Source organism: Thermothelomyces thermophilus, chromosome 7, assembly GCF_000226095.1.
Source record: "Thermothelomyces thermophilus ATCC 42464 chromosome 7, complete sequence".
NCBI lineage: Eukaryota > Fungi > Ascomycota > Sordariomycetes > Sordariales > Chaetomiaceae > Thermothelomyces > Thermothelomyces thermophilus.
In genome coordinates this window covers 4,011,735-4,028,857 of record NC_016478.1, presented here as the reverse complement: position 1 = coordinate 4,028,857, position 17,123 = coordinate 4,011,735, and positions in this window count along the sequence as shown.

Below are 17,123 nucleotides of genomic sequence, written 5' to 3'. Positions count from 1 at the left end.
TCCTAGAAGTATAGGGCGTACAAGGACTTTATACCTTTCTTAATACTATCGCTATATATATCCTGCCAACCTAGGTAGCGAACAAGAGGATAGAAATCAAGCTCGCTAATAGCATAGGATAGCCACTTCCGGAGCTTAGTACCCTTGTCACGATAGCCGAGATCCTAATTAATAACGACATATAACCTAGAGTCTCTCAGAAGTATAGAATCTTCTTAATAACTTATACGCTAATACTTCCTATAGCTTAGAAGAGTGGTAAGGAGAGAGGTAGAGACTTGTATAGAGACTCTTATAGCGGTTAGTAGTGTAATACGAGATGTCCCTATAAGCGTCTAAGATATCTATGGGATCTAGTAGACTACCACACGCTTAAGCAAGCTATCTACGGTAATAAGTAACGCTTATACCTTTTAGATAAGGAGTATAAGAGGATTTGCTAGGAGCTTGACAAGCCGAAGTAGGCTAGACTGAAAAGCTAACTTATTGCTAAGTAGGGAGAGCTATCCTATTCTAGGTAGTTAGGGGTAGGATACCCTAGTTCCCTTAATATATTAATTATTAGCCCTTAACTACTTAATAAGCTCTTAACTTACTATAGGGCATTTAGTATAATTACTCTATAGTGTTATCTACTTTTAGAAAGTACTTTACTAGACTTATATAGCGTAACCTACTTAGTTAATGATAAGAAGTTCCTTTTACCTAGAACGTTTGTTAAGGTAGAAGATCCTAAGTTTGTCAAAGTAAGTACAACGACCTTCCTATAACGAACCTAACTCAGACTTCTTCTAAAAGGGTTTAGACAAAGGTAGATTGAGCAGGACAAGTAGGCAGGTCGTCTAAGGGATTCGGTAAAGCCAAAGGGTTCATAACAACACTAGAGTTGTCTCTCACAGTAATTAGCAATACTTAGTATAAGTACTGTGATTATAATTATTACTATTAGTAAATTCTTAGAGTCTACCTAACGAGTGACTAGCTAGCTATATATATATAATTGTCTGTCCCTCTTTAATAGTTATTACTAGTACTATTTCTCCTTTTACTCTATAATTCCGTGTTATCGATAGTGACATATTATTATCACTAGTGAAGACCTTAGTCTTAGCGGTAATAATCTTCTGATTGGTCTGTCAAGTGATTAGCTATTAGAATGTCTTACGTCCTAGCTATAGCCTGCTAGGCTGTCTATATACTTATCCGTGACATGATGCCCCTCCTTTAAGGCTTTTGATCTAAAAGCCCTCTTAGGCCGTTTCAAATAGTGCTAATACCCTTTGCTTATAAGTATTATATTCTTCCTATTTCTACGTTATAGTTACTATGTTAATAAAATGCCGATAGAGAAATGGAAGTTGCTTTCTATACATTACTATGCGTCCCTTGCTTAGAATATTGCTAAGAACGGTTTTATCATTATACCTTGCTCTTAGTATATATTATAAGGCCTTATCTGTAAAATGATTATATATATAAAGCATTACAAGGCCTATATTTGTTAAGGTTGTTCTTACGATGGCTCTAGCATCCTACTTTTTTCCTATAAGCTCGTCTTCCTTTTTTTTTGTTTTTAAGTATAATTCCTAATATTTATTCTAGTAGATCGTATTCTCTAGGAGTAGCATTATATTAAGGATACTAAACGTCGTGCCAAACTTAAGCTAGATAAATCCTAATACTATCTAGAAGAAGCCTAGCGTAAGTTATCCGAAAAGCTTATACGGCTCTAGTATCTTCGTTAGCAGAAGGAGTTTTTAGTAGAAAAAGGTACTAATATAGTAGCACGTAGTCTATCGACCTTAGACGAGTTAGAGGCAGTTAAGCGGCAAGAGTAGCAAGAGGCGCTTATTATACCCTTGTTAGAGATTAATAATACTATTAATACTATTAACTAGGGCATTATCTTTAGTTCTGTCCTAGGTTTTCCTTTAGTTAATCTAGGTTCTACTAGTAGAACTGTTCTAATTTCTTAGAGTAGTTTAGGTTCTTAATAGGTTCCTATAAGTTATCTTCTAGTCTAGAATTAAGCCATTTAACTAGATACTATAGTTCCCTATTAATAGTATATAAATCTAGAATTTCTTTGACGTCCTATTCTTTCTCTTCGTCCTCTACTTCAATATATATAGCAACCTTAGCGTTCTTTGGTACTAGTTCGAGAAGTGAAATATAAAAAACATCTATCTATAGTTATATAGATAATAGTAATGATAGTCGGTAGTTAGATGTCGAAATTTGTTCTTTGATAATAAAAGGTCTAACCTTTTTAAAGTCTAGCTTCGTGCTTAGTCATTTGGTTTATAAGTTTTATATAATTAGGTAGACTTTGTCTCCCCTCTCTAGGCAAGGTCCTTCGAGCTTATGTTTATTATAGTAGTTCTTTATTCTAGTCTTGATAAACTCGAGTTCCTTTTTAAGCTTTTTATATAATATATATATTTGTTCTGCTTTGACTGCTGCTCTCGGCACTATGACCTCTAGTCCTTGCCTAAGGTCTGCTTTATATCCGTAGTTCGCGAAGAACGGTATAACTTTAGTCGTTTCCATTAGTGTTATATTATAAGCGAGTTATACTATTAGTAATAGTATAACCTAGTCATCTTGCTAGTAGTTAATGTAAGAGTAGAGGTATTACTTAATAACTTAGTTTAGTCGCTCTGTTTGTCTGTTAGTCTATAGGTAGTATACTATTGACAGCTTGCTATTAATGCCTAATCGTTACATTAACGCTTGCTAGAACTTCGATACAAACTTGGTGTCTCTATCAATGATCTATTCTTGTAGCCAAGCATATACTAATGTAACTTGCTAATAGATTATATCTGCTAGCTGTTTAGCTATCTAGGACTCCTTATAGGGAAAGAAGTATACCTATTTAGTTAGGTAATTTACTATAGTGAGAATACTATCGTAGATTACTCCTATAGCCATGTCCTTAGATTCTAGTAGCTTTGTAATAAAGTCTATTATAACTAAACTCTATAGTTTGTTAGCTATTAGCAGTGGCTAAAGTAGCCTATACAGCTTATATCGTGCCGTTTGCTTCGATTATAAATATTATAGTTCTATACGACTTCCTTAACTTGTACTATTAACTATGGAAAGTCGTAGTATTTCCTGACTTATACGACAGTCTTCATGACTCCTTTATATTCTCCGAGTTTCGACTCGTAGAGTTCTCGAATCATTTATAGCTATTGATCCCTATTATAGATATATACTTTGCCTTAGTACTAAAGTTTCCTATCTCTTTCTTCTACTCCGTTAGGTATTACTAGTCTAGGTACTGCTTAATACTATATCTCGTTAATCCTTTCTTCTCGAAAGATTATATAACATTCTAGGAACAAGTTAAGTAGATTATCTTCTATAGGTATCTACGTTTCGTAATATAGTATTCTATCCATTCGTTCTTTAAGTAACGGTAGTATTATTTCTATTCGTCTTTCTATATGATTCGTTTATTAGCTTAAGATATCTGCTTATATGTTCTCTTTGCCCTTCTTGTAACGGATCTTAAAGTTAAATTCCATGAGGAATTCTACTTATTATATTTGTCGTCTGTTAAGCTCCTTTGTTATCATAAAGTATTATAAATTCTTGTAGTCTATATATACTTATACTAGTTTAATTATACCGCTAAGGTATAGTCGCTATTTCTTAAAAGCTTTAATAATCGTAAGTAGTTCCTTGTTATAGATCGGATAATTAAGATATAGTCTATCAAGCTTCTTTAAAAAGAAGGCTATAGGATATAGCTTTCCTTGTTTATCTTGTTATCCTAATTGTCCTCCGATGGCGTAGTCTAAAGCGTCCGTTTCTACCTCAAATAGCTTCTTAGGATTTGGTAATACTAGTATTAGATCTTTAGTAATGGCGTCGCGGATCTATATAAATACTTACTTGTGCTATTCTTTCTATTGGAATTTAGCGTTCTTCTTTATAAGTTCGTATAAAGGTTATATAATCGCTCTAAAGTTCCTAATAAACATTCGGTAGAAGTTTGTAAATCTGATAAAGCTTTATACTTCCGTAACTAATGTCGGTTGTAGCTAATTCTTAATAGCTTTAACCTTTGAAGGTTCTATCTGAATTTATCCTAGGGATATTTTATATCCTGAAAATACCATTTTCTTAATATAAAATTTGCTCTTTTCTTTATTAACTAATAGTTTATATACATATAGCGTATCTAACACTACTTTTACATACTTCTAATGTTCGTCTATCGTCTTAGAGAAGATAAGTATATTATTAAGATAATATACCGTAAATTTGTCGAGAAAGGGTCAGATAGCTTAATCAATTAGGGCTTGGAACGTTGCTAGCGCGTTTGTAAGTCTGAATAACATGACAAGGTATTCGTAGTAGCTATAGGGTATCTTAAAGGCCGTTTTCCACTTGTCGCCTTCTTTGATCTATATATAGTTATAGGCCGATGGTAAGTCAAGACGTGTAAAATATTAGGCTCCTGCTAACTAATCTCGGAGCCGTAAGATTGGCGGTAATAGGTATCGGTTTTTCATAGTCTGTTTGTTAAGTTGCCAATAGTCGATATATAACCGTAGCTTTCCGTCTTAAGCATAAATAGGACTAGGTAGCCTACTAGCGATATTAATAGGCAGATATATCCTCTTTAAAGGTTCTCCTCTAAATATCGCTCAAGTTCTTTATTCTAAGTCTAGCTTATATAATAGATCTTAAAGAACTTTAATCGTGCTCCTTCCTTAAGCTTGATCTTGTAATCCTATAGGCTATATTCTAGTAGTCCTTCTAGATATTTCGGTTCGAATGTTAGGTGTCCTTTATATTCCTTTAGTACTTCCCTAGTCTTGTCTCGTCTCTTGGTTTTCTAATAGTATACGAACTTGGTTCCGTCTATGGTAATGCTAGCGATTTCTCCTATCTTAACTTACTACTCTAATTGTAGTGCTCTATATTTGTCAATAGAGAGAATAGCTATTAGCGGTTTAGCTTGTTCTTCCTATTATAATGTCGGTATCGTTATACTGCTTCTTCTAGAGTCTATAGTAGTCTGCCTACTATTATCTATCTCTTATAGTAGATCTATAAGATATGCCTTCCCCTAAGTATTATCTGCTTACAATCCTTATATGCTCCCTATCTTACTAGTTAAATATGACTCTATTTAAGGTTATAGGTAGCTACTATTCTTCTAGCTAATGTCTAGGTTATAATCTTCATATTATAGTAACCCTAATATTATATCTTTATCGTTACCTATATCTATAATACTAAATATAACTACTATAGTCTTTTTTACTATAGTAATATCGATTAGTTTAGTCTCCCTATATACCTATTACGTCGGAAATAGCCCTTTAACTATACTATGCTTCTACTTTATTCTCTAGGGTATCTATAGCTAATTTATAAGCGTCGGCGAAATTAGGTTTATCTCTATTCTACTATCTACTAATATAAGCATTTCATGCTGTTTCCATTGTACTATTATCTATAGTCGCTTGTCTTGCCGCCATTGTCTAAAGATTACGGCGATTTCCTATATTTCTGCTAGGAGGTCTCGATATAGTGGTCTCTTATACTAGTTCCTCCTATACTACGCTACTACCTGCTACTATACGGGCGTTAATGGTTTCCAGGCCCCTCGAAGGGCCTTAACCCGTTTCCTAGGTTAGTGCTAACCTCTTTGTTTATTTAGCTAATAGCGGCTTCGTTAATCGTACTTATTTTCATAAGCTATTAAGTGCTTATAGCTTTCTACTATTAAGTCCGTTCTACTTCTCGTTATATATACTATAGCTTTATCTAAAGCTCCCGAATTCGCGATTTCTTTTCGTCCGCGTGATAGAGGCAATCGTTACTCTAGTACGAGTCCTATATGTCTTATCCTATTCTGTAGTACCTAGGCTAGGCTTGTCTTAGAACTATCGTAATGCCTTCTGGATCGTAGGCTTCGATCTTCTAGAGTAATTCGGCCGCTCTATTTCCTACATTATAGACCTATTCTATGGGGTGTAAGCTTTTGTCCTCATTTCCTTGTTAGATTAGCTAGTGATTATTTTCGAATTTATTATAGAAGTAGTATTAGCATCTGTATGCTATACACTAGAACTAGGGCACTTATATATATGCCTTGTATCAAAGATATAGTTATATAATATTGCCTAGGAGGTATTAGAATTCTTTCCTAAATCCTTCCTATTATATATAAACTATAGGTACTTTAATGCTATAGTAGGAGTATTTCTTCTAGTAGCTTCCCTATATACGCTTGTCTTTTCCGCGGTTTATATATATAAACCAGTATTCTAGGTTCTATACGTCGTTACCAAGTTACTAGTCATTAAGGTACTCGGCGTAGCTATTAGGCCTATTATATATTATAGGCTATCTTCCTTTGATAGTTTCTACAATATATTAGAGTTCCTTTATTTTGTCCCTTATCTTATCGCTTTACTAGGCAAGTCGAATTAAGCGTCTATCCCATTTATATAGTTCTATATTAAGTTAGAAAACTTTATTATAGTACTATTCGATTTGTTCCTAGAGGAATAGAACATTAGGTCTAGGTCTTTCGATTCCTTCGGTATCAGTTATCTATAATCTATCCTACCTGTATATAACCATAAAACCCTACTACCTTAAGGCTAGGAGAATCGAAATTGGCGGTATATACTCTCCTGCCATATCCTATTCGGCAAGATCTATCTCTAGGTCTATAGTGACCAGTTCGGAGTACGGTGCTTGTTCGTCTTTACCATTGCCGTCGTGTCTAAAACTATCTATATCACTGCCCTTGTCTTTGTAGCCTGTAGCCGCTACTTTGATAACGTCCTTGGTAGTTTCGTTAATAACCGTAATTTCCTTTCTAGGGACTGTCTTCTACTCTTTCTTTAGGCTTTGACATTCTTACTTATAGTGCCCTTTCTTTTCTTTCTATAGTTATAATAGGTAACATTGGACTTGTCTTTAGTCATCTTCTTCCAGTCTTGCTTCTATGCTATATCTATATCTATAGCTCTAGGGTACGTCCTATATAAGGTACTAATATATGCTCGCTTTTTCTTATTATTAGCCTTAACTATAGTTCTATTTATTTAACCTCGTTTTTGTTACTCTTATATATAGAGTCGATTATTAATTCTAATAGCCTATATAATATATTTGTCCAGAGTCTTAGGCTAATTATACTTATATAGCTTATCTTTAACCTTTTCCTTTAAGCTATTATAGAATAGTTATATTAATACTTTATCGTTAAGCTAAGACTTAAGCATGTCCTATCTAAACTATATAGCATAAGAGGCTACTAACTTAGTCTATTAGAGATTAGCAAGTCTTTCTTATATATAAATCTTCTTATCTTTATCACTAAAAACCTTCTAAAGCTCTTTTTTAAAACGGTTATAAGATCGAAAGACTATCTATATAAATATATCTTAGTCGTCTTTATCTTCCTTAGTAAGATAGTCATTCTATATAGGCTTAAACTATCTAAATACCTTACCCTCTGGTCTTATAGCTATATAGAGGACTTTAGCTTTATTATCTAGAAACTTGTCATTATTAAGCTAGAAGTAGGATCAGAGGTTTGTTAGGAATCCTACAAGGTCTTCCTTAGTTCCTCTGTATTTACTAGGTAGTTCGATCTTAATACGGCTTACTTTAGCGCTCTCAAGTGCTTTAATTTTAGTATAGGCCTCGTTAACCAATTTCTACAAGTGCTTTTTGCCGTTCTCGAGTTCCTTTATTCGAGCTTAAGTAGCCTTGTCTCTCTAGTCTAACTCCTAGATTTGCTAATAGAGTTAACTAAGCTAGGCAAGTAGCTATTTGGCTATAACGTTAGTAGCTATGTCGATGTCGAGGTTAAAGTCACCTCTATTCTAAACTATAATGGAATAAAGGGAGTGGTAATAATATATGACGAACCTAACTTAGACTTCTTCTGAAAGGGTTTAGACAAAGGTAGATTAAGTGGGACAAGTAGGTAGGTCGTCTAAGGGATTTGGTAAAGCTAAAGGGTTTATAACAATATTAAAGTTATCTCTTATGGTAATTAGCAATGCTTAGTATAAGTACTGTAATTGTAATTGTTACTACTAGTAAACTCTTAAAGTCTACTTAATAAGTGACTAGCTAGCTATATATATATAATTGTCTATCCCTCTTTAATAGTTATTACTAGTATTATTTTTCCTTTTACTCTATAATTCCGTATTATCGACGGTAACATGTTATTATTACTAGTGAAGACCTTAGTCTTGGTAGTAATAATCTTCTAATTGGTCTGTTAAGTGATTAGCTGTTGGAATGTCCTATGTCCTAGCTGTAGCCTGCTAGGCCGTCTATATGCTTATCCGTAATACTTCCCTATTAGTAAGAGGGGCACTTGGGTAATCGAGAACGTTCTAAATAGACTATATAAACTATATACTAAGAGCCTAACGCTTAAGGATGTTACTATCGTCAAAGGATTCTATATTAATATTATCTTAGAAGCTCTATTACTTAAGGTAGGCGCTTAGTACTATAGCTTAGACTACTTACTATATTTCGGAACACTAGAAAATAGCGTTATTCTTTATAAGCTAGAACGTAAGTATAATCTTACCTTTCTCGAATATAAGCTACTTTCCTACTACTTAAGCTTCCTAGACTACGTCTTAATTAGTAAAGCAGGTATTATAAACGTTTATATATCCTTATAGAACGTATTTACTACGTATAGTAGAAGGTCCTAGATACGAGTATCACCTACCGTAAAAGAGGATACTAAGGATCTTTAGCATTTAAGAGCTAGCTACCTTAGACTAGAAGCGTTAAAAGTGCTTATTAATAACGCTAGAAACGTCCGTATTAAGGGGACGGTACGTATTAAGTATAAGAGCTACGCTTATACTTATATAAGCAAGATTATCTCTAGGAAAACACTACCTAAGCAGAAGTTTACGTACCCGTTCTGGCAAGTAGCCTAGAATCTGTTTGACTATCCCGAAGCGATTGATAGATCGCGATGGCTACTTGTAATTATTAACGAGTATAGTAGGAAGCTCTTCCCTTTCCTCCTAACGACGAAGTTACTAGACTAGATTATAGGAGTTATCTAGAATTTCGAGAGCTAGGTAAGACGCTAATATAGGCTTACTATCTATAAGATTAAGTAGAATAACGATATTATAATAATTAGTTTAGTAAGGCGTATATTAATATACTACTAGACTTAGGCTGTAAAAAGTAGTATTAATCTTAAACTCTTACCTTTATATACCTATAAGTGTCACGGAAATATATATACAGATACCGCCCAAGCCACTAGCATAAACGGGCTAATTAAGCCAAAGAAATGATAGACTAATTAGGATAAGATTACACTTGGTAAGAAATAATCCTAGTAAAGGATTACTAGCTTATAATATGAGCTAGGTAAGCTAGTATAGAGGATTACCACGACTACTAGTAATCCTAGGATTATATATATATATAAATAGTCACTCGTTACGGTAGACTCTAAGAGTTTACTAGTGATAACAATTACAATTATAATACTTATACTAAGTATTGCTAATTATTATAAGAGATAACTCTAATGTTATTATAAACCCTTTAGCTTTACTAAATCCCTTAGACGACCTACCTACTTGTCCCGCTTAATCTACCTTTGTCTAAACCCTTTTAGAAGAAGTCTAAGTTAGGTTCGTCACACGTTATTACCACTCCCTTTGTTCTATTATAGTTTAGAACGGAGGTAAATTTAACCTTAATATTAATATAGTTATTAACGTTATAGCTAAATAGCTGCTTACCTAGCTTGGTTAACTCTAGTAATAGATCTAGGAGTTAGACTAGAGAGATAAGGCTATCTAAGCTCGAATTAAGGAACTTGAGAACGGCGAAAAGCATTTGTAGAAGCTAGTTAACGAGGCCTATACTAAAATTAAGGCGCTTAAGACCGCTAAAGCGAGCTATATTAAGATCGAACCACCTAGCAAATATAGAGGAACTAAGGAAGATCTTATAAGATTTCTAACAAACCTTGTAACGAACCCAGCTCAGACTTCTTCTAAAAGGGTTCAGACAAAGGCAAATCAAGCAGGACAAGCGTACAGGTCGTCTAAGGGATTCGGTAAAGCCAAAGGGTTCATAACAACACTAGAGTTATCTCTCACAGTAGTCAGCAATACTTAGTATAAGTACTATAATTATAGGTTGCTATTACTGGTAAACTCCCAGAGTCCACCGTAACGAGTAACTATCTACATATATATATAATCCTAGGATTACTCTTTATCTAGTAATCCTTTATCATCTAGATTACGGCTGCGATAGTAATCCTATAGCATATAGATCACTTTGCTAAGCGTAATCCTTTCCTAATTGGTCTGTTTGTACCTGCTGTCCCATTGGCTTGTCAGGAAAGGCAGCTTAGGCGGCGTCCTATATATATATTTCCGTGACACGATACCCTTCCTTTAAGGCTTTTGACCTGAAAGCCTATCTTAGGCCGTTTCAAATAGCGCTAACAACCCTTAGTAAGTTATCTCCTATGTTTCCCTCTTTCTTCTGTATGCTGCTAACAACATGTCTCGTGTAGCAAAGCGTTTGACAAAAAGGTCTATAAAGACCGAGGAGCATATTGCCCTAGCTGCTGCTATTAACGAGCTAGGGTTCGAAGTGATGCCTTGTTCTTTTTGTTTTTCTCGTGGCCTCTGCTACCGTATAATAGAGAGTTCTTCTCGTTACGGCGAATATATTCGTTATAGGAGGTCGTATAATAGTTTTAGGGTTCTAGTCTCGTCTTATCAGTGTTCCCTTATTAATATATTTTTCCTATACTGACTTCCATAGTATCCTGTATCGTAGACGAATCAAAGTGCCTCGACCGATTAGAATAAGATGTTAAGGAGGCTCTTTGTGCTGACCGCGATTCGTTGGCAAAAGCGTAGCGTCGTCTGGACGAGTCTCTAGCTCGTTTGGACTACATTCGTCGTCAAAAGCGATTATTATTATCTCAAGGGTCGGAGATAGTTTGCCGGGGTCTTATATCTTTAGATAAATTAAAAGAGGTAGAGTAGTAGGAATCAGGGGCAGTTCTAGGTATATAGCTTAATAGTAATATTAACGTTATTGACTAAGGCGCTATCTTCGATTCTATCCTAGGTTTTCCTTTAGTCGATCTAGGTTCTGCCGGTAAAACTATTCTAGTTTCTTAAGGTAGTTCAAATTCTTGACTAGTTCCTATAAGTTATCCTCTAGTCCAAAATCAAGCTATTTGACCAGATACTATAGTTCCCTATTGATAATATATAAATCTAGAATTTCTTTAACGTTCTATTCTTCCTCTTTGTCCTCTGCTTCGATATTTGTAGCGATTTTGGCGTTCTTCGGCGCTAGTTTAAGAAGTGAAATATAAAAAACATCTGTCTATAATTATATAGATGACAGTAACGATAGTTAGTAGTTAGATGTCTGTCACGGAAATATACATGCAGATGCCGCCTAAGCTACTAGCACGAATGGGCTAATCAAGTCGAAGGAACAAAAGGACCAATTACAGCATAGGAAGCATAGTGATTACTACGCTCACTAGTGATTAGGGTGATCACCACCATACAATCACTCACAATCACCATAATCAGGAATGATCACTAGGATTATATATATATATAGATAGTCACTCGTTATAGTGGACTCTAAGAGTTCACCAGTGGTAATAATTACAATTATAGTACTTATACTAAGCATTGCTAATTACTATAAGAGATAACTCTAAATGTTATTATAAACCCTTTAGCTTTACCAAATCCCTTAGACGACCTACCTACTTGTCTTGCTTAATCTACCTTTATCTAAACCCTTTTAGAAGAAGTCTAAGTTAGGTTCGTCACACGTTATTACTACTCCCTTTGTTCTATTATAGTTTAGAACGGAGGTAACCTCGACCTCGACATCGATATAGCTACTAATATCACGGCCGAACAGTTGCTCACTTAGCTTAGTCAACTCTAGTAGCAGATCTAGGAGTTAGACTAGAGAGATAAGGCTGCTTAAGCTCGAATCAAGGAACTCGAGAACCGCAAAAAGTACTTATAGAAGTTGGTTAACGAGGCCTATACTAAAATCGAGACGCTCGAGACCGCTAAAGCGAGCCATATCAAGATCGAATTACCTAGCAAATACGGAGGAACTAAGGAGGATCTTGTAGGATTCCTAATAAACCTCTGATCTTACTTCTGGCTTAATAACGACAAGTTTCTAGACGACAAAGCCAAAGTCCTCTATATAGCTACAAGACTAGAGGGCAAGGTACTTAGATAGTTCGAGCCTATATAGAATGACTATCTTACTAAGGAAGACGAAGACGACCGAGACGCGTTTATATAGGTAGTTTTCTAATCTTATAACCGTTTCGAAGAAGAGCTTTGGAAAGTTTTTAGTGATAAAGACGAGAAGATTTATATGTAAGAAAGACTTGCTAATCTCCGATAGACTAAGTTAGTAGCCTCCTATGCTATATAGTTTAGATAAGACATGCTTAAGTCTTAGCTTAACGATAAGGCATTAATATAACTGTTTTATAACGGCTTAAAGGAAAAGGTTAAAGACAAGCTATATAAGTATGATCGGCCTAAGACCCTAGATAAATATATTATACAAGCTATTAGAATTGATGATCGACTTTATATATAGGAGTAGTAAAAACGAGGTCAAATAAACGGAACCATAGTTAAGGCTAATAATAAGAAAAAGCGAGCTTATATTAGTACCTCGTATAGAACGTATCCCGGAGCTATAAATATAGACGTAGTATAGAAGCAGGACTAGAAGAAGATAACTAAAGACAAGTCCAATGTTACCTACTATAACTATAGAAAGAAAGGGCACTACAAGCAAGAATGTCAAAGCCCAAAGAAAGAGTAGAAGACAGTCCCTAGAAAGGAAATTACGGCTATCGACGAAACTACCAAGGACGTCATCGAAGTAGCGGCTACAAGCTACAAAGACAGGAGTAGTGACATAGATAGTCTCGGACACGATGATAATAGTAAAGACGAATAAGCACTATACTCCGAACTAGTCACTATAGACCTAGAGACAGGTCTTGCCAAATGGGACATAGTAGGAGAATATATACCGCTAGTTTCGATTCTCCTAGCCTTGAGGTAGTAGGGTTTTATAGTTATATAGAGGTAGGATAGATTGTAGATAACTAATACCTAAGGGATCGAAAGACCTAGACCTAATGTTCTATTCCTCTAGGAATAAATCGAATAGTATCGTAACGAAGTTTTTCGGCTTAACACGGAACTATAGGAATAGGATAGACGCTTGATTTGACCTACCTAGTAGAGCGATAGAATGAGGGACAAAATAAGGGAACTCTAATATATTATAGAAACTATTAAAGGAGAACAGCCTATAATATATAATAGGCCTAATAGCTACGTTAAGTATCTTAACGGCTAGTAACTTAGTAATGATATACGGAACCTAGAATACTAGTTTATGCGTACAAACCGCGGAAAAGACGAATATACGTAGGAAAGCTACTAGAAGAAACACTCCTATACTAGCACTAGAGTATCTATAGTCTACATATAATAGAAAGGATTCAGGAAAGAATTCCAATACCTCCTAGGCAACGCTACACGACTATACCCTCGACACAAGGCATATACGCAAGTGCCCTAGTTCTAGTATGTGGTATACGAATGCCGATACTACTTCCGCGACAAATTCAAAAACAATTACTAGCCGACCTGATAAGGAAATGAGGATAGAAGCTTATACCCTGTGGAATGGGTCTACAATGCAGGAAACAGAGCGGCCGAATTACTCTAGAAGATCGAAGCCCGCGATCTAGAAAGCATTACGATAGTTCTAAGATAAGCCTAGCCTAGGCACTACGGAACAGGACGAGACACGTAGGACTCGTGCTAGAGTAACGATTGCCTCTATCACGCGGACGAAAAGAAATCGCGAATTCGGGAGCTTTAGACGAAGCTATAATATATACAATAGAAAGTAGAATAGACCTAATAGTAAGAAGCTGTAAGTACTTAATAGCTTATGGAAATGAGTACGATTGATGAAGCTGCTATTAGCCGAATAACCGAAGAGGTTAGTACTAACCTAGGAAATGGGTTAGGGCCCTTTAAGGGGCCTAGAAACCATTAACGCCCGTATAGTGGCGAGTGGTAGCGTAGTATAGGAGGGACTAGCGTAAGAGACCATTATATCAAGACCTCCTAGTAGAAACATAGGAAATCGCTGTAATCTTTGGACGACGGTGGTAAGACAAGCGATTATAGATAATAGCACAGTAGAAATAGCATAAAATGCTCGTACTAGTGGATAGTAGAGCAGAGATAAATCTGATTTCGCTAATACTTATAAATTAGCTACAGATACCCTAGAGAATGAAGCAGAAGCATAGCATAGTCAAAGGGCCATTTCTGATGTAATAGGTATATAGGGAGACCAAACCGATCGATATCACTATAGCAGGGAAGACTATAGCAGTTATATTTAGCATTATAGATATAGGTAACAATAAAGACATAATATTAGGGTTACTATAGTATAAAGATTATAACCTAGACATTAGCTAGAAGAATAGTAACTACCTATGACCCTAAATAGAGTTATATTCGACTAGCAAGATAGGGAGTACGTAAGGATTATAAGCAGACAATGCTTAAGGAAAGGTATATCCTATAGATCTACTATAAGAGACAGATAGTAGTAGGCAGACCACTATAGACTCTAGAAGAGGTAGTATAATAATATCAATATCACAATAGGAGGAACGAGCTAAATCGCTAATAGCTGTTCTCTCCGTTGACGAATGCGGAGCACTATAATAGAAGTAGTAGGTTAAGACAGGAGAAATCGCTAGCATCGCTATAGACAGAACCAAGTTCGTATACTACTAGAAAACCGAGAGACAAGACAAGACTAGGGAAGTACCAAAGGAATACGAAGGACACCTAGCATTCGAACCGAAATATCTAGAAGGACTACTAGAACACGGCCTATAGAATCACGAGATCAAGCTCAAGGAAGGAGCACGACTGAAGTTCTTCAAGATTTACTATACGAGCTAGACATAGAACGAAGAACTTAAGCGATATTTGGAGGAGAACCTTCGAAGAGGATATATCTACCTATTAACATTGCTAGCAGGCTACCTAATCCTATTTGTGCCTAAGAAAGATAGAAAGCTACGGTTATATGTTAACTATTGGTAACTTAGACTTGCTATCGGCCTATAACTATATATGGATCAAAGAAGGCAACGAGTGGAAAACGGCCTTTAGGACACCCTATAGCCACTATAAGTACCTCGTCATGCCATTCGGACTTACAAACACGCTAGCAACGTTCTAAGCCCTAATTAATCAAGCTATCCAACCCTTTCTTGACAAATTTGTAGTATGTTATCTTGACGACATACTTATCTTCTCTAAGACAATAGACAAACACCAGAAGCATGTAAAAGCAGTGTTAGACGTGCTATACACGTATAAGCTATTAGTTAATAAGGAAAAGAGCGAATTCCACGTTAGGAAAACGGTGTTTCTAGGATACAAGATATCCCTAGGATAAATCTAGATAGAACCTTTAAAGGTTGAAGCTATCAAGAATTAGCTATAACCGACGTTAGTTATGGAAGTACGAAGCTTTATCAGATTTACAAACTTCTACCGGATGTTTATTAGGAACTTTAGAGCGATCGTATGACCTTTATACGAACTCACTAGGAAGAACACTAAATTCCAATGGGAAGAGCAACACGAGCAAGCATTTACGTAGATCTGTAACGCCATTACTAAAGATCTAGTACTAGTACTATTAGACCCTAAGAAGCTATTCAAGGTGGAAACGGATGCTTTAGACTATGCTATCGGAGGACAATTAGGATAACGAGACAGATAAGGAAAGCTATATCCTATAGCCTTCTTTTTAAAGAAGCTCGATAGATTACGTCTTAATTACCTAATCTATAATAAGGAACTACTTGTGATTATCAAAGCTTTTAAGAAATGGTAACCATACCTTAGTAGTATAATTAAACCGGTATAAGTATATATAGATTACAAGAATTTACAATACTTTACAATAACGAAGGAGCTTAACAGACAACAAATACAATAGGCAGAATTCCTTATAGAATTTAACTTTAAGATCCGCTATAAGAAGGGTAAAGAGAACGTATAAGCAGATATCTTAAGTCGACGAACGGATCATATAGAAGGATGAACGGGAACGATACTACCGTTGTTCAAGGAACAGACAGACAAAATGCTATATTACGAAACGTAGACACCCGTAGAAGATAATCTACTCGACTCGTTCCTAGAATGCTACGTAATCTTTCGAGAAGAAAGGATTAACGAGGCATAGTATCAAGTAGCACCTAGACCACTAGTACCTAACAGAGTAGAAGAAAGAGATGGAAAACTCTAGTACCAAGGCAAAGCGTATATCTATAACAAAGATCAATAGCTGCGAATGATTCGAGAACTCTACAAGTCAAAACTCGGAGGATATAAAGGAGTCACGAAGACTGTCACACAAGTCAAGAAACACTACGACTTTCCATAGTTAACGGTATAGGTTAAGGAAGTTATACGGAACTACGACATCTGCAATTGAAGCAAAACGGTACGACATAAGCCGTATAGGCTACTTTAGCTACTACTAACAGCTAACAAACTATAGAGCTTAGTTACGATAAACTTTATTACGAAGCTACTAGAATCTAAGGACACGGCTATAGGAGTAACCTATAATAGTATTCTTACTATAGTAGATTGCCTAACCAAGTAGGTATACTTCTTTCCCTATAAGGAGTCCTAGACAACGGAATAGTTAGTAGATGTGATCTATCAGCAAGTTACATTAGTATATGCTTAGCCGCAAGAATGGATTACCAACAGAGACACTAAGTTCATATCGAAGTTCTAGCAAGCGTTAATATAACGATTAGGCGTTAATAGCAAGCTGTTAACGGCATACCACCTATAGACTGACGGACAAATGGAGCGACTAAACTAAGTTATCAAGTAGTATCTCCGTTCTTACGTTAACTACTAGTAAAATGACTAGGTCATGCTATTGCCAATAGTATAACT